The 16,102-nt window shown below is 32.6% G+C and overlaps 1 pseudogene; it reads left to right on the top strand.

Moving 5' to 3' along the window:
- Nucleotides 1-264: 264 nt before the first annotated feature.
- LOC123231776 lies at nucleotides 265-1,455 on the top strand (annotated as a pseudogene).
- The last annotated feature ends 14,647 nt before the right edge of the window (nucleotides 1,456-16,102 follow it).

Below are 16,102 nucleotides of genomic sequence, written 5' to 3'. Positions count from 1 at the left end.
AGTTTTCTTACATTAGTGAAATATGATTCAAAATACCCTAAGATTATTTCAAAAACTATTAAAAAAAAGCAAATTTTATCTGGAAGAATAAAAGGCCAAAAATACCAAAGGAATTAGTGAAAAAAATTAATAAAAGAAGACTGGTTACATAAGATATCAAAATACTTGCAAAACAAAAGTCATTAAAACATTTTGGTACTGGTTAAAAATAGTGTTATGGTTCCTCCCGCTGCCCGCAGGAGCTTATTCGCGTCGACTGACCAGAGGCCGCGAATCCTCAGCTCCGGGGCCCGTCCGCACCCTCCCCATCCCAGCTTTTTCCCTTTTGAAAACACTAAGAATAATGTCCTTACATCAATTTTTACTAGAGCCAATCACCTGCCATGCTTGGAACAGAGACCGTACCCAGATTGCCCTTAGCCCTAATAATCATGAAGTCCACATCTACAAGAAGAATGGGAACCAATGGATGAAAGCCCACGAACTGAAGGAGCACAATGGACACATCACAGGTATTGACTGGGCTCCCAAGAGCGATCGCATTGTAACTTGCGGGGCAGACCGCAATGCCTATGTCTGGAGTCAGAAAGATGGAATCTGGAAGCCAACCTTGGTGATCTTGAGGATTAATCTTGCAGCCACCTTTGTGAAATGGTCTCCCCTGGAGAATAAATTTGCTGTAGGTAGTGGAGCTCGACTGATTTCTGTGTGCTACTTTGAGTCTGAAAATGACTGGTGGGTGAGCAAACACATAAAAAAGCCAATTCGTTCTACTGTCCTTAGTTTGGACTGGCACCACAACAATGTTTTGCTGGCTGCTGGATCTTGTGACTTCAAATGCAGTGTATTTTCTGCCTACATTAAAGAAGTTGATGAAAAACCAGCCAGTACTCCATGGGGTACCAAGATGCCTTTTGGTCAGCTGATGTCAGAATTTGGTGGTACTGGAAGTGGTGGTTGGGTCCATGGGGTCAGTTTCTCTGCCAGTGGGAACCGCCTCGCTTGGGTCAGCCATGATAGTACTGTTTCAGTTGCGGATGCCTCTAAAAAAATGATGGTTTCACAGCTGAAAACAGAGTTCCTCCCACTCCTGAGTGTGTCATTTGTCTCTGAGAATAGCGTGGTGGCTGCTGGCCATGACTGCTGCCCAATGCTGTTTAATTATGATGATCGTGGACCCTTGACCTTCGTCTCCAAGTTAGACATTCCAAAACAGAGCATTCAGCGCAACATCTCTGCCATGGAACGCTTCTGCAACATGGACAAGAGAGCCACAACCGAGGATCGCAACACTGCTCTAGACACACTACACCAAAACAGTATCACCCAAGTGTCTATTTATGAAGTGGACAAGCAAGACTGCTGCAAATTTTGCACCACTGGCATTGATGGAGCTATGACAATTTGGGATTTCAAGACTTTAGAGTCTCGATCCAGGGGCTACGAATCATGTGAAGCTGTATTTCCACTCTCTAGCATGACAGACATTTGACAGAATGCAGCTCAAGCATTTGCATGAAGATGGGAAAGACCCTACCACAAGCCAACACTGAGAAAATACCCCTTGCAGATGTTTTGTTATTGTTGTTTTTTGAACATAATTGGTGATCCTATTGGTTTAAAAAAAATCAGCAGTGATGTCTTTTTGATTGGCTGTTTCTTTCCATTCTTGACCAAAGCTGCTCTTTTAAGTAGTTTATTGTGGGAACTTGTCACACTAAATTAAAGGGGGATTTTATGTAAATTGTGTGCTAGAAAAATAAAAAAATACAGAAAAAAATAGTGTTATGCATTCCTGAATAGATTAGGTAATCAACAATTGGAAATTAATGTCCAAAGAAACAATGTTTAATTAACCAAAAGATCCAAGCTTTTGGGGAAAGAACTCAGTATTTGACAATGGTTTCTGGGAAAACTGGAAAACAATTTGACAGAAATTAGACATGAACCAGTATCTCACATCATATACCAAGATAAATTTTAAATTAGTACTTGATGTTGAAATATAGGGTAAAAACATAAACAAATTAAAGGAGTATGGAAAACTTTGTTTACCTTTACCTTTATAAATGAGGAAATATTTGTGACCACACAAGTCATAGAGAATTTTATATGAATGAATGAATTACATGAAAAAATGAATAAAGATAATTTTGATTATATTAAAATTAAAAGTTTTTGTACAAATAAAGATTAGATTGTGAATAATAATTAAAAAACTTTTATAGGAACTATCTCTGACAAAAGCTTCATTTCTCAAGTATATAGAGAACTGTGTCAGAATTATAAGAATACAAAACATTCCCCAATTGAGAAATGAGAAAAGGATATGAATAGGAATTTCTCAGAGGAAAAAGGAATTAAGACCATATATAGCAATAGGAAAAATTCTCCAAATCACTATTGATTAGAGAAATATGAATTAAAACATCTCTGAGATACCACTTCACATCTATTGGATTGACTAACATGACCAAAAAGAAAAATGATGACAGTTGGATGGGAAGAGGAAAATTGGAACACTAAAAATACATTGCTGGTGGAACTGTGAACTAATATAACCACTTTGTAGAGCAACTGAGAACCAAGCTAAAAAAAACCCATAAAACTATGCTCATCCTTTGACATAGACATTCTGGGTCTGTATTGCAAAGAGATCAGTAAAAAGGGAAAAGAACCTAAATGTACCAAAATACTTTAGTAGTTCTTTCTGTAGGGGCAAAAATATTAGAAATTCAGTATTTCTCTAACACTTGGAAATTGGATCAACAAGTTGTGGTATGTAGTTGTAATGGAATATTATTGCACCACGAGGAATGATGAACAGGATGAGTTCAAACACACCTTGAAAGACTTGTATGAATTGGTACAAAGTGAGGTGAGCAGAACCAAGAGAACAATGTATATCGTAACACAAATATTATTTAATGATCAACTGTGAAAGAATAAACCATTATCAGCAAGTCTCCAAGAAAACCACAAAGTTCTAATGAAGAAAATGTTAGTAATAGCCAAACAAGGAACTTTTGGAATCTGAGTGCAGATGAAAACATGCCATTTTCCACTATGTATACTTCATAATATTTCTATTGCAAGTGTGATATTTGTCTTCAATGAGGACATGAGCAATATAGAAGTGCATATTTCATGAAAGTATGAGTATAACCTATATGACTATACAAACCTCAGGAAGAGCAGTTAAACATAGGGAGGGAAGAAATCTGAATTTTTAAATGTCAAAAAATTGTCAAAACTTGATTTTACATGTAACTGAAAAAATTAAAAATAAAACATTTTAAAAAGTTGTAATATTTTAAAAAGCATGACTTAGTTATGAGACATGGTAGGAAATATGATCCTTTTTAGAGGAGAATTAAAACGAGAAATATTTCTTGCCTGGGACACAATATATGGCTACAAAGGTAGAAAAAGGAATAGAAAATGCAGAGCAATATGAATTTTTAGGCTGAGCTTTTTGGTGAGTAGAAAGTTCCTTGACAACAACAAATTCCTGGAATGGATAGGGAACTGGGAATGAGGAAATGATATTCTTAGGATAAAGAAGAGTAAAGCCTCTCCTTGTTCTCCATAACTCCTCTAAGTTGTATATATTATTCAGATCCATGGGAAGGAGTTTAAATTTCCATTCTCCATAGTTTATTTTCCCTTTAAAGACTATATAAATACCAATTGGTATTATTTGTCTTGGAAGAAAAAGCAAAGATTTGGCTGTTTTGGAATGTAGTTATAAATCTTTTCTCCTAACCTTCAATCAATGAATTAAATGAAATGAAATAAAAATACATTACCAAGGATATATATTGACAGATAATATTAAAAGAAAATATCAATTATGTAAAAAAATAGAAAAAACAGACTGGCGGTTTGACTGTTGAAACTGTAAATACTGCAATGTCATGGATCAAGCACTGGCTCTGAAGTCAGAGAATTTTAATTCCAATCCCAACTATGACATCATTTATACAATTTTAGACACATCTCTCTCCTCTTTGAGCTTCAGCTTCTATATTTATAAAATGAAGACTTTGTACTCCAAGAGCTTTCATCTTGGTTTGCCATCTTGCTTTGAAACTACAGTTCTGGGATCCTGTATGAATATTTCCAAAAATAGACATCTAAAAGAATATCTCTATTCTTCATTTTAAATTGATCCTCTCTATATAATAGTATTTAAAGGGTATAATAATGAATTACATAGACTTAAAAGGTGTGGAAATACTGAAATGTGTATCTACACTGAAAACATTATCAATGAATCTGACACTCTAAAATCTAGTAACCAAATAATTTACAAATTAATATTAACCCTCAGATTCACTTCATAGTTGAGGTAACATTCTTTTGACTTACTCTATAATTTAAGAGGTCTAGTGAAAGTGGAGAGAAAATGGTTGTGAAGCCTATAAACTTAGCTTTGCCAATAAATAGGAATGTGACTGAATAGATAATGTAACTATTTGGGGCCTCTATTTTGTTATATGTAAAATAAGGGAGTAGAATAAACAATAATGTCAAATAAATGTCTTTATCTCCCACCAACTGCTATATTCAGTTTCAAGTCCACTGATATCAGGCTCTCTGAGATTCAGGATAAGAACATCAGGAGAAAACTTGAAATCATGGAGACTGCTTCAGCATTGATATTCACATCTTATAAATGCTATTACTTATTTTGTCCCTCTAATTAATGACTTGGGAGACAGAGAAAAAAAAAAACTCTTTTGAAACCTTTCCTTTATATAAAGCTCAGAATTTCCAACCACTTTATCTCCACCAACTGCTCTATTTGATATCATGCTCTTAAATCTCTACCCTGGTACTTTTGGCAGATCCCCACCTCCCTTTATTTAGTATCCTTCTGCATACTGTTTTGTCCAATTGTATTGCAACTCTTTGAAGGCAAAGGTTCTCTTTCTCTTTATTATTTGTATCCTCAGAACCTAGAACAGTGCTTGACACATAGTAGTCCCTTAATGAATATTTTATCATGCATATGTGCATGTGTTTGAGTGTATATGTGCATATACACACATAAACACATAGTTAATTCTACATATATAAATACATGTCCATAATAAATATAACATATCTAACCATCTATTTATAATGATAAAAAAATCTCTCAAAACTCTTCAACTCTATAATTTTGGAAAATAAACAAAACAAAAGACAATAATTTGAACTCTGATAAGTAAATGATAAATTGAAAGATAAAAACTTAATTATATTTTATTTTTAAACCAAGAAATTAAAATATTTGCATGGAATTTAGGTTAAATAAAATTAATAGCACTTTATAAAACAATGTTTTTCTTTATATAGAAAAACACAAATTTTTTTAAACAAATGAAACCTACTCATAATTTCTTATTGCTGTTAAGATGAAATAAAATACATGTATCAGAAGTATTAAACATTAATGACATGGATGTAAAAGGTTATTATTTTTATTGCTTAAGAGGATGTATTTTTTAATAAAATTTGAAATTAAGAATTTTACCACCCACCATTTTTATTCAGGCATAAAATAGGTAATTGCTGTGTAACTCATGGGAAGTAACAAATTATGGTGTATACTAGTTGTATGCGTGATTACTATTTCAGGCACATACACACAAATATGTATATATATATATATATATATATATATATGTAGGTGTGTTTTCAGTTTATACATTCACATATATCCATAAATGTGTTTCTATATTGAAGTATCTGTTTATACTTGAAAATTTTGCTTGATTTCTTATTTATGTTTCTCCATCATATAGACTGGATTCCCCAAAAGAGTGTCGTTGTTGACTATGTTTGTCACCATGACAAGAAATTGTATAACTCTTTAAGAACAATGTTACTTCCAAAGAGTGATGTAATCCAGATACAACCAACCTCAGATATCAAAATTAAATGAGATTGTTTCAAACACAAGAATGTGTCCTATATTTTTATTCCTATTTATTAGTGTTGTGCACTTGATCAGACTCTTCATACATAAGTATTTATGCATTTATGTTTATTCTGATAAGGTACTAATAGGGGACATATAAAAACCAATAGCCCACTCCAATTATAATTAAACTTATTTTCAAATAGCCAAGAAATGATTCCCATTTAAATATTTCATCATAAACTTAAATATTTAATGTCTGAAACATTGTTTTAATTTCTCCTCTTAACTACCCCCCCCCCAAATACCAAGCATGGATTCTAATGTTACCAGACCATTATAAACAGGAACGCTTCTCAGAACTGAAGTGTTCATATTACCACTTATCTATATCCACTATTGTATGCAGTTCAGTTAGTCACCAGGTCTCACCACTTTTGTCTTTAAAATGACCTTATAGTCAAACTGATTTTCATACATGCATACTCATTATTGCATTCATTTATTTGAAAATATGTTCCTTGAATTCTTGTTTTCTTTCATCTTAGCCATGTCCAATGCCTTTTTACACAGTAACATTAGAACGGGCAGCTCAGTGGCACAGTGGATAAAGTGCTGGGTCTCAAGTCAGGAAGACTCATCTTCTAAATTAAAATTTGGCATCAGATACTAGTCTGTGTGACTTTGAGCAAGCCATTTAACCAAGTTTACCATAATTTCTCAACTATAAAATGAGCCAGAGAAGGAAATACTAAACAACTCCTAGATCTTTCCAAGAATCACCAAAACTGGGTTACAGTGAGACAGACTGAATTAAAATGATTAAAAATCAAATAGCAACACTAGAATAATGTTCCTTAAACAGTGAATTCTAGGATTCTAGTGGTTATTACAAATCTGTAATCCCAAACATTTATGTTCCACCTACAATATCTGATCGCTACCTACAAAGCATTGTTCCTATTATACCTACCCCTTCATTTATACACCTCCATATTCTTCTCATTATTTAATCTACTAGTAATCGCTATTTCTTGAAGCCTTCCCTAATTATTCTGTTTCACATCAATTTCTTCCTTATATTTATTTTTGGTCATTTTATAATTTCAATCTAATTATTTAATTATCTTTTTTCTTATGATTTCTACCACCAAATTTAGAGTTTTATTTTGTTGCCCTTTAAATATTTTCCTCTTGTTTGTATTCCTTCTCCTATTCTAGACACTATAGACCTCTAGATAAAAATTATATTTCATATTAACCCACCCTCTACCTTGACTTTTGGAATACACCTATGTTTTTTATGGCAATATATGTCATATGCAATTAATACATTTATTTTTATTTGAAGTATTTGAATCAGTAAAGAGAAGAGACAAGCCCACTAATATTTTATTAAAGTAGGATCTGGCACACTAAAACGTCTGGAATACTTTCTCATTACTATAAAAATTTTCTTTCTAACCTGCACTGCACATGCAATGACCAACAAAGTCAAGAAATGTAGCTTCAAAATGTAATTGCTAAGTTTCATCAGCAATATCTTAGAAATGGCCCTCCATTCTTATTATACTAATAGAAAACCAGGCAACTACATACACATTCAGGTTATCCTTTGGTTATTTGCTTCTAATTTTACCTAGTTTTTAAAGTATAGAGGGCACTCACAATGTAAATTCTGAGTCAATACCCACAAATATGCCTATAGATTTGGGATATCAAGAAAATTATAGGATTTCATTAAATGCTTCTCATATTTTTAAGGAAACTAGGGTAAAAGTTAAATTATTAGTTCTGAAATCAATAGAAATTCATACATTTGTGAAGAAATCTCAATTCATAGAATTTTGATGCTCCTCATGCTAAGATTATATCTTACTTTGATTTACTAGTGAAAATTTATGGAACTCTTCACTTCTAGGTCACTTTGTAAAATTGTTGACAGGAAAGAGCAGCTGAGTAACTAGAGAAAATGAGTTACTAGTTTTAGCACTTTTCCTAGAGCACAGAGGCTAGATTCATAGAAATAAGCATTCATGGCTTGCAGATAGTGGGGATGTCAAAATGGAATGGATATGAAAAGTTGGGAAATGAAATGTGATCTCATCTCACCACTGCATGTAGTTCTGCTAGGTGACAATTGGATGGTAATTTCTTTCATCCCATACCAATCATGTAAAAATTTCTATTGGAAGTCCAGAGAGAGAAAGGTTCCAGAGAGTCATGAGCATTTTGAGCAGTTCATTTCATTAATCTTCACAATATAGACATGGAAGAGTTTACAAGCCTATTCACTTCTCAATTATTCAGCTAGTCAATACTTGCTGAGTGTCCACTATATGGTGAGCTAGAGAAATATTTTTTTTAAACCCTTGTATTCGGTGTATTGTCTCATAGGTGGAAGATTGGCAAGGGTGGGCAATGGGGGTCAAGTGACCTGCCCAGGGTCACACAGCTGGGAAGTGGCTGAGGCCGGGTTTGAACCCAGGACCTCCCGTCTCTAGGCCTGACTCTCACTCCACTGAGCTACCCAGCTGCCCCCATAGAGAAAGATTTTTTAAAGAAAAAGTAAGTCTCCAAGTACCATGTATGTGAGAAATTCTGAGATTTATCAAGATTTTCATAACTTTCTTCCCTGTTTCTTCTAGTCTACTGGCAATGAATATCTCCCCAGAAGTTAAGAAAGGGCAACAATAAAAGACAAATCTCAAATTGGTCCGTTTCCATTATCCATGTAAAGAAAGCACCATATTTTGATAAATTGTAGCTTGGGATTTCCTATTTCATCTCTTCCTTTTTTCTTCCATCTTACTTTACTCAAGCCAAAATATTTTTGGTTATCTACTACTTGATAATACTTCTAAAGAGAGAAATTTCTAAAGAAAGAATTTCTCTATGATAAGAAGATTAAATGAACATTTAAAATGTAAATCTCATAGGCAGGAAACTCAAATTTTAACCTGTAAAATTTCAAACATTGGCAAAAGGAAGGACAGGAATAAGTTAACATTAACAACAAAAAATTCATCTTGCAACACTATAGTCAATTGAGAGAATAGTATGATAATATTTTTTTAATTTTTTTTAAACCCTTGTACTTCGGTGTATTGTCTCATAGGTGGCAGATTGGTAAGGGTGGGCAATGGGGGTCAAGTGACTTGCCCAGGGTCACACAGCTGGGAAGTGGCTGAGGCGGGGTTTGAACCTAGGACCTCCTGTCTCTAGGCCTGGCTCTCACTCCACTGAGCTACCCAGCTGCCCCGATAATATTTTAACTAAAGAGATTTCAGGGATTTTTTTCAATATTCCACAGGGAGGAAATAACAATACTATATAGATTGAAAAGAGATCAGAACAACATAAAGTTGCTTGTTTATGTATCCTTTTAAAGTAGATAATAGGAAGTTGTTGTGACATATTATTTAGCTAACAGTATTCAACAGAGAATGAAAATAAAGCCAGAAGGGACCTCAATTTCCATTTAGTTCCACCCTTTCATTATACAAGTGTGGAATCTGAACTTTAAGTAATTAACCCATGGACACAAAGGTACATAATCTGAAGCAGGGTTTGAATACAAGTCCTGTCTCCATAGCATAGTTAAGCATAGAGTGAGGGTTAGATGTGCTCCTGAAGCCTGGTGCCTACTAGTTGGAAAATTTTTATTGTCCCTCACAAGAAATATCTTTCAGAGTGAGTGCTTTGTCTAATAAGTCCCACTTCTTCCTCATTCAGGACATGCAGATTAAAAGTAAATACTGTCAAGTAATTACTGGAAGAGAAACTATAAATAAGCCACGCCTAGGTCATATCATAAAGAACCGTGCTTTATTTTTAAGGCAGGGTCATGCTCATAACAATGTTTTCTTAATACCACTATAATTAATAGCAGGTCTTTGGACTTAAACATTAAAAATATTTTGGCATGTAAACAACTCTCTTGCCTTTTAACCAAAGACATATTTTGCCTCATATATCCTTGTGTTATGTGTGAATGCCTTCCTAGAAACTTCTATACTAGTGATATGACTTCTTTTATCTTTCATTACAATCACATATTTCCTTGTTCAAACTGGACTTTGATGATTTAAGATATAGAATTTGTTTCCCAATACAGTGTGCTTGTTTGCAATTTCCAGAATTGAAACCCATTTTGACACCTCAGCTGCCTGTAGGAGAGTGTACAATGAATCAATGTTCTATTGGAATTTAGAGCGGGTCATTTAACTGAGAAAGAGATAGCCCAAGCCAGCATTCTTCTCCTTCAGATTTTGAAGGAATAGTTGTACTTATGATTTCTTTAACCTGCTAAAATATATGTCCATGTATCAAACAACTGAAAACCTAGAGGAATTAAACAAAGCATCACAATATACATTTTATTTATATATAGCATCTTCAGCATTGCCAAGTATTAATCCATGTATTATCTCATTTTATCTTCAAAACATTTCATAAGATTTGTGCTCCATATATTATCATTGCTTTGAAAGCAAACAGAGAGTGCAAGGAATTCAGCCTTGTCCACATTTCTAGAAATGTCAGAGGTAGAATTGATCTTCAGTTTTTCAAGATTCACAATTTAGCCCTTTTCTATTGCATCTTATTGTCATAAATTAGGTCCAAATTCCAGATGGCAAGATAAGTTAACTAGAATTATTTGTGCATGCAAAGAATTCCAAAAATACTGCCTGAATAATTGAAAGCCTGGAAAGTGTCCAAACTGAAAAGTAATAATTTTATTATTAACTTTAGAACTGACAGGGACCTCAGAAATTATCTGCTATTGATACATATTGGAAAATTAAATTTAGGAATATGAATTGATTTGATAAAAGTAATAAAGATAGCAAGTGGAAAATCTATGGTTTAAACCTACATATTTAATTCTCCATTATTTCCCATTGTAGCACAAACAATAAATAAGTGCTGATTATTTATTCAAACTTAATTTGGTATCATTCAGTCATTTAAATACTAATGATTTTTGGCTTTTTATTCAATGACAGCAACATAGTACTTTCAATTTGTCCTAAAATTTGACATTACCCAGAATAAACTGGTTAATATTAATGCTTGATGTCTAACATTGGTATGAACTGTAAATTTCCGGTTTAATTTTTCAAAACTGATATCAGAAGTATGTGTTTTCCATATCTGCTTCTATTTATAAATAGTACTGCTTCATGAATATGAGAAACAAATGACTGCTGTTGTTAAATATGTCTTCACTCATAAAGAAATGACATCTGGAGATGAAACATAAAAGCTACGGCCTCTACCTATAACACCAGAGCCTATTATGGACTTACATGAGGTCAAAATGGAGAAAAAGGTTAGAAAGTAATTAGAATAGAAAGGACAATATATAGTGCAGCTTCTGTCTCAACTCAGGCTACTAATGTATACTGAATTAACACTGTTACCTTCAAAAGTGCCAGAAGAAATTTTTTAAATCAGATTGTATTAAAAAATATATTTTTTCCTTTCTACATTTTTTTTAAAATTTATCTTTGGTGTATGAATGGCTAAGTAATTTTTTTCAGAGGTAGGTAGTTGTATTCTAAAAACAATATTTTGTGAACCATTTATGTAGAAGCAAGCGCAATTAAACAAGAAATACAAAAGTGTACAAAGGCTGATGAGGTTAATTTTCTGAATGTACTGATTATAATACTGAAAACGGATAATTGATTCTAATACTTTTTAATTCCATTTATTATTTTTATTAATGGATTTACATCCTTTATTCTGCTTCAGCCATAACAAATTTAATTCACCTCAATATTAAAATGTGGGATGAAACTCCTCACCAAAAAAAAAAAAAAAAGAATGGAATATGGAAAAGAGAAAGGAATAAGCATTTGCATTGCATGTTTTATATACTGAATACTTTGACGTGTACATTATCTCATTTGAACTTCACAATAATTATGTGAAGTAGTTACTGTTATTATATATATTTTACAATTGAGGAAACTTAGGCATACAGAAGTTAAATGCATTGTCCAGATCTTCCTGCCTATAAGTCTTGTATTCTATTCCCTGAAGTATCTAGTTGCCTGCCCACTATAGGCATAGAATGCTTTAAAATAACTTGCCTGATAGAGCAAAGACTGGTTTTTCCTTCTTCTTTCATTTTGAAGTTTCAGAGAAAGCTCAGTGCCTAACATACAATACATGCTTTATAAATGCTTATTAACTTAAATTTGACAGAATCAAAAAGATCAGAAAGGAAAGAAAGCTTCAAATTTCACCTCATGCTTACTAGCTTTGCAGCGATGAGTTGCTTAATTTCTATGAACATCCTTTTCCTTATAAGTAAAAGAAAATTAATACCTCATTCTAGTAGGGTTTTTGAGCTACTCAAATTAGTCAAAATAAAGGTTTTGCCAAATTTTAATTTTTTCTGTAAATATCAGTATAATCATGGTTTCTTTTAGCTCAGTAGGTCAACATGATGCTCACTGAGAGATTTAATGAATATCTTATAAAATTATAGAAATGGATTTTGATAAATTATGTTTTTGTGAATATGGTATGCCTAGTAATTTTTAAAATAGAATTAATAATTTCTGGATTAAAGACAAAATTGGATTAAATATTTAAGAAAAACTTCCAAACTGGAAGAATAATGAAATAGTGCAATACTGTATTTTTTTTTGTTTTCTTTTCATTTTTTCTTTAATGAACACAGAAGAATTTGACTTTCAAACATGGTTTTTTCTTGTTATTTCAACACAATAATCTTTGAATTTAAAGAATAATATAAAAGTTACCTCATGACCACTAATGATCATCTTATTATGGAAAGGAGATTAATCTTTATTTAAAGATAAATTTTAACCATAAGTAGTTTTATAATGGCAGAAACTTGTTTCTTACTTATAGATTTCTCTTGACTTTGCAAAGAGAAGAGATTTTATCTTAAAGACCCTGAAAGTTTCAGAGTGCTACCAATTTCTGTCATAATTCATTGAATGAAATAAGCTACAGAGAAAGAGTGAGTGAATTTCAGAGAGAGAGAAGTAAAATTAAAAGAAAGGACAAATTAGATTAAGGGATAACATTTATTAGTTTGCTTCATTTTTTTGTATAGAATAGTGAGAGAAAAAAGAACTTTAAGGCTTGAGAAAACTGAAATGATTTTCCATTTTCTATACTTTCTCAACCATCCAAATTCTGTTTTTAAATTCAATAATATCCACTTATTTCTCCAAAACCCTAGGTAATTTCAGATAATCAAGGAAAATTTCCCAAAGTTTTTTTTTTTTTTTTGGCTAGAGGTCTTTACAATTGATACCTTGATATTTTAATTTTACTATATGTTATAAAAATGCAATGAAAACATTTTCCCCTGTACATTTAATTAGTTCCTCATCAATCCTAAAATCTTCTATCAAATCATGTATTTCAATGCCCTGTGTAAAGGTGGCATAAGTACACTTGGCAAATGGTTGAATAAGGCTCAGATATCTGCCTGTGCACTCTTATCAATGGTGTATCTTACATAAGAGTTCAATAAAGTGTCAGTGTACATGAGGGATCTGTTCCTTCCCTTCCATTTTGACCATCAATAGCTATCAGGTATTACTATCAAAACAAGACTCCAAAATTCTGACAATTCCCTTAATGAGATGGCATTGTGTAGTTGCTATGATTCCATTCATCGCTTCTCTCTAGAGAACCTGTGAGGCTAAGGTATAAACATATTCATTTTATCTTGCTCCGAAATAAAACAAAAATTATACAGATACACACACACACATAATGCTCCAGTGTCCATCTGAAAACCAAGAATTAGGCAAAACTAGAAATTGTTTTTGAATGGCAAAAAGCAGCTACTCATAAATTTTCCATAGACTGAAGATGAATGTCTTATCACAACTACTCAAGAGGCTCAGTCAGCTCATTAAAGGCATATTTTGTCTCAAATGCGAGTACAGCATAGTGTTAGAGAAACATAACTTAGAAACCCTGAATTTACCTCTACATTCATGCATCACATTTTTTATTATTTAACACTAGTCTAATCCTGCTGTTTTATGGCCCACTTACACAGGATGACATATGATCGTAAGTACAACAGAAGCTTACATTAACACTTGTCCTAACATTATGGAGCTAAGAGGCAGCAAGTAATCAGAAACATATTATCTAGAATTATGAGGGACTCCTTGCCACTATGACAATGTTTTAAGCAATTAAGTGCTCTCAGTGGGTATTTACTAGCTCCATATTTCAGTTAAGACACAATGAGACATGTGCATATAATTCTCTAAAGTATGCAAAAAAGGTATACTCTTGTTATTCTCTATGCATACAAAATAAGCTAGCCAAGGTGGTATGGAAAATAAAAACGGAAGTTCATCTACTAAGTAATATGTATAGGAAGAAAAGGAAACATTTTTGAAAATGTGTTGAGACAAGTAATATTTGTGAGGGAAAAAGATAAAGAGAGGGAAAAGGAATATTTAGCATATCCTTTAAAAGTATTTTACGGAGAAGCATAGATATTAGAGGTCAGGAAGTGGCTCTACATTTAAAAACAAGAATAATTCAAGGTAAATTGACTTACCTTACTAATTAACATGTCTTTTGACATAAGTATTCCATTAGTCCAATCATAGAAGTTATTTTGTGCAGAGACAGAACCAAAGAAAGCATATAAAAATCCAGGCATCATTTTAATAAGCTAACTTCTTTTTTCCTTATACCCCAACCTGGTTTTCCATTTGTAACCCAATCAGATTTCTACCCTTCTTCTTCACTGATTCATCTCATTTTGAAACATATTTTGATAACTACTTTTATCATTAAATGTATTTCAAAGATAAAATAGTACATACACTAAAGTAAATATAGCATGGCTCACAGATAAAATAAAAGAAGTTATCAAAAGAGGGAAGCTTTTTAGAAAAAAGTCAAAATCCTGCCTCAGTTAAAAAAAGAAAGAAAATCATTTGAATGTGGATGTTTAATTTTTTAATGGGCCAAAAGAAAATTCGAAGAAAAGCTTACAAAGGATTATTAAGCCAATAATAAAAAAATAATTAAATGTATTAAAAATTTCATTCAATAAGCATTTATGCAATAGATTGCTACATAAAATCAATGGGGTCACATAATTCTCAGAGAATACTGTAGGATAAAGGGTAGAATGATACTTTCATTTCAATTTAAGGATAACTGTTTCATTAAAAAATATTTTGAAAAAGTAATGTACATGGTATTTTATAAAATATTAAAAATATAGAATATTTTAGGCCAAACTTATACACTAAATTAAATCACCAAGACCAAATGAAACCAAAAGACGAGACTGGAGAAAACATAAAAGTGAGTCTGGAAAAATATACAAAATCATCAGAAAATGATACTATGCAAGAGAACTGCCAGGTTTTCATCACAATTTCTATCCACAAGGAAGAGGTTTCATCATTGTTCCTGTAAGAAGAAAAAAGTAGTTTCAGAATGCCTTATCATTTCATGGCCCCCTACTACTTATTCTTTGTGAAAATCTATGCTCTTTTGTGCTTATTAAACCTAAAAAAAATATGGCTATTTGAGAGGTTATTCTGACTAGAGAATAATGAAACTAAAAGAACAAGAGTCTCACATAGAGAAAAGGTAAAGTGGTACCTAAATGTCCTGGAAACCTATGTGATATGTGGAGTTGGGGAAGAAGGGAAAGAAGTAATGAATGGTAGCAGTCAGTCGAAAAAGAGAGAAATAACACTTTAGAGAGTAGCTGAAATGATTATCTCTGTTTTAACCAGCCAATACATAATATTGACTCCAAGATGGAAGGTAAGAGTTTAAAAAATAAATAAAGTAATGAATCAATTCAACATTAGTAGGAGAAAAATTAGTAGAGTACCCAAGTGAATTTCATAAGGTTACAGGGAAATTACAGTTTTTTGCATCTTTGTATGCATCTCCCTATCAGAAGGGTGAGGTATATATTTTAATTGATAACTTTATTGAGAAAATTAAACATATCTCTGAATTCTTGAATTGAACTAATTAACTCAAATATGTTGTTATAGAGTGACCCCCTTTGGGATTAGTTCAGAAAAAGGAACCAGTGTAAAATTATCCCCTTTCACTTTTTCTGGGTGTGTGTGTGTGTGCGTGCACCTGTGTGTGTGTGTGTGTGTGTGTGTGTGTGTGTGTGTGTGTGTTTGTGTGTGT

This window comes from Gracilinanus agilis, chromosome 1 (genome assembly GCF_016433145.1).
Source record: "Gracilinanus agilis isolate LMUSP501 chromosome 1, AgileGrace, whole genome shotgun sequence".
Classification (NCBI taxonomy): Eukaryota; Metazoa; Chordata; class Mammalia; order Didelphimorphia; family Didelphidae; genus Gracilinanus; species Gracilinanus agilis.
Note: the sequence above shows the minus strand (reverse complement) of the source record. Positions and strands in the feature narration are given on the sequence as shown.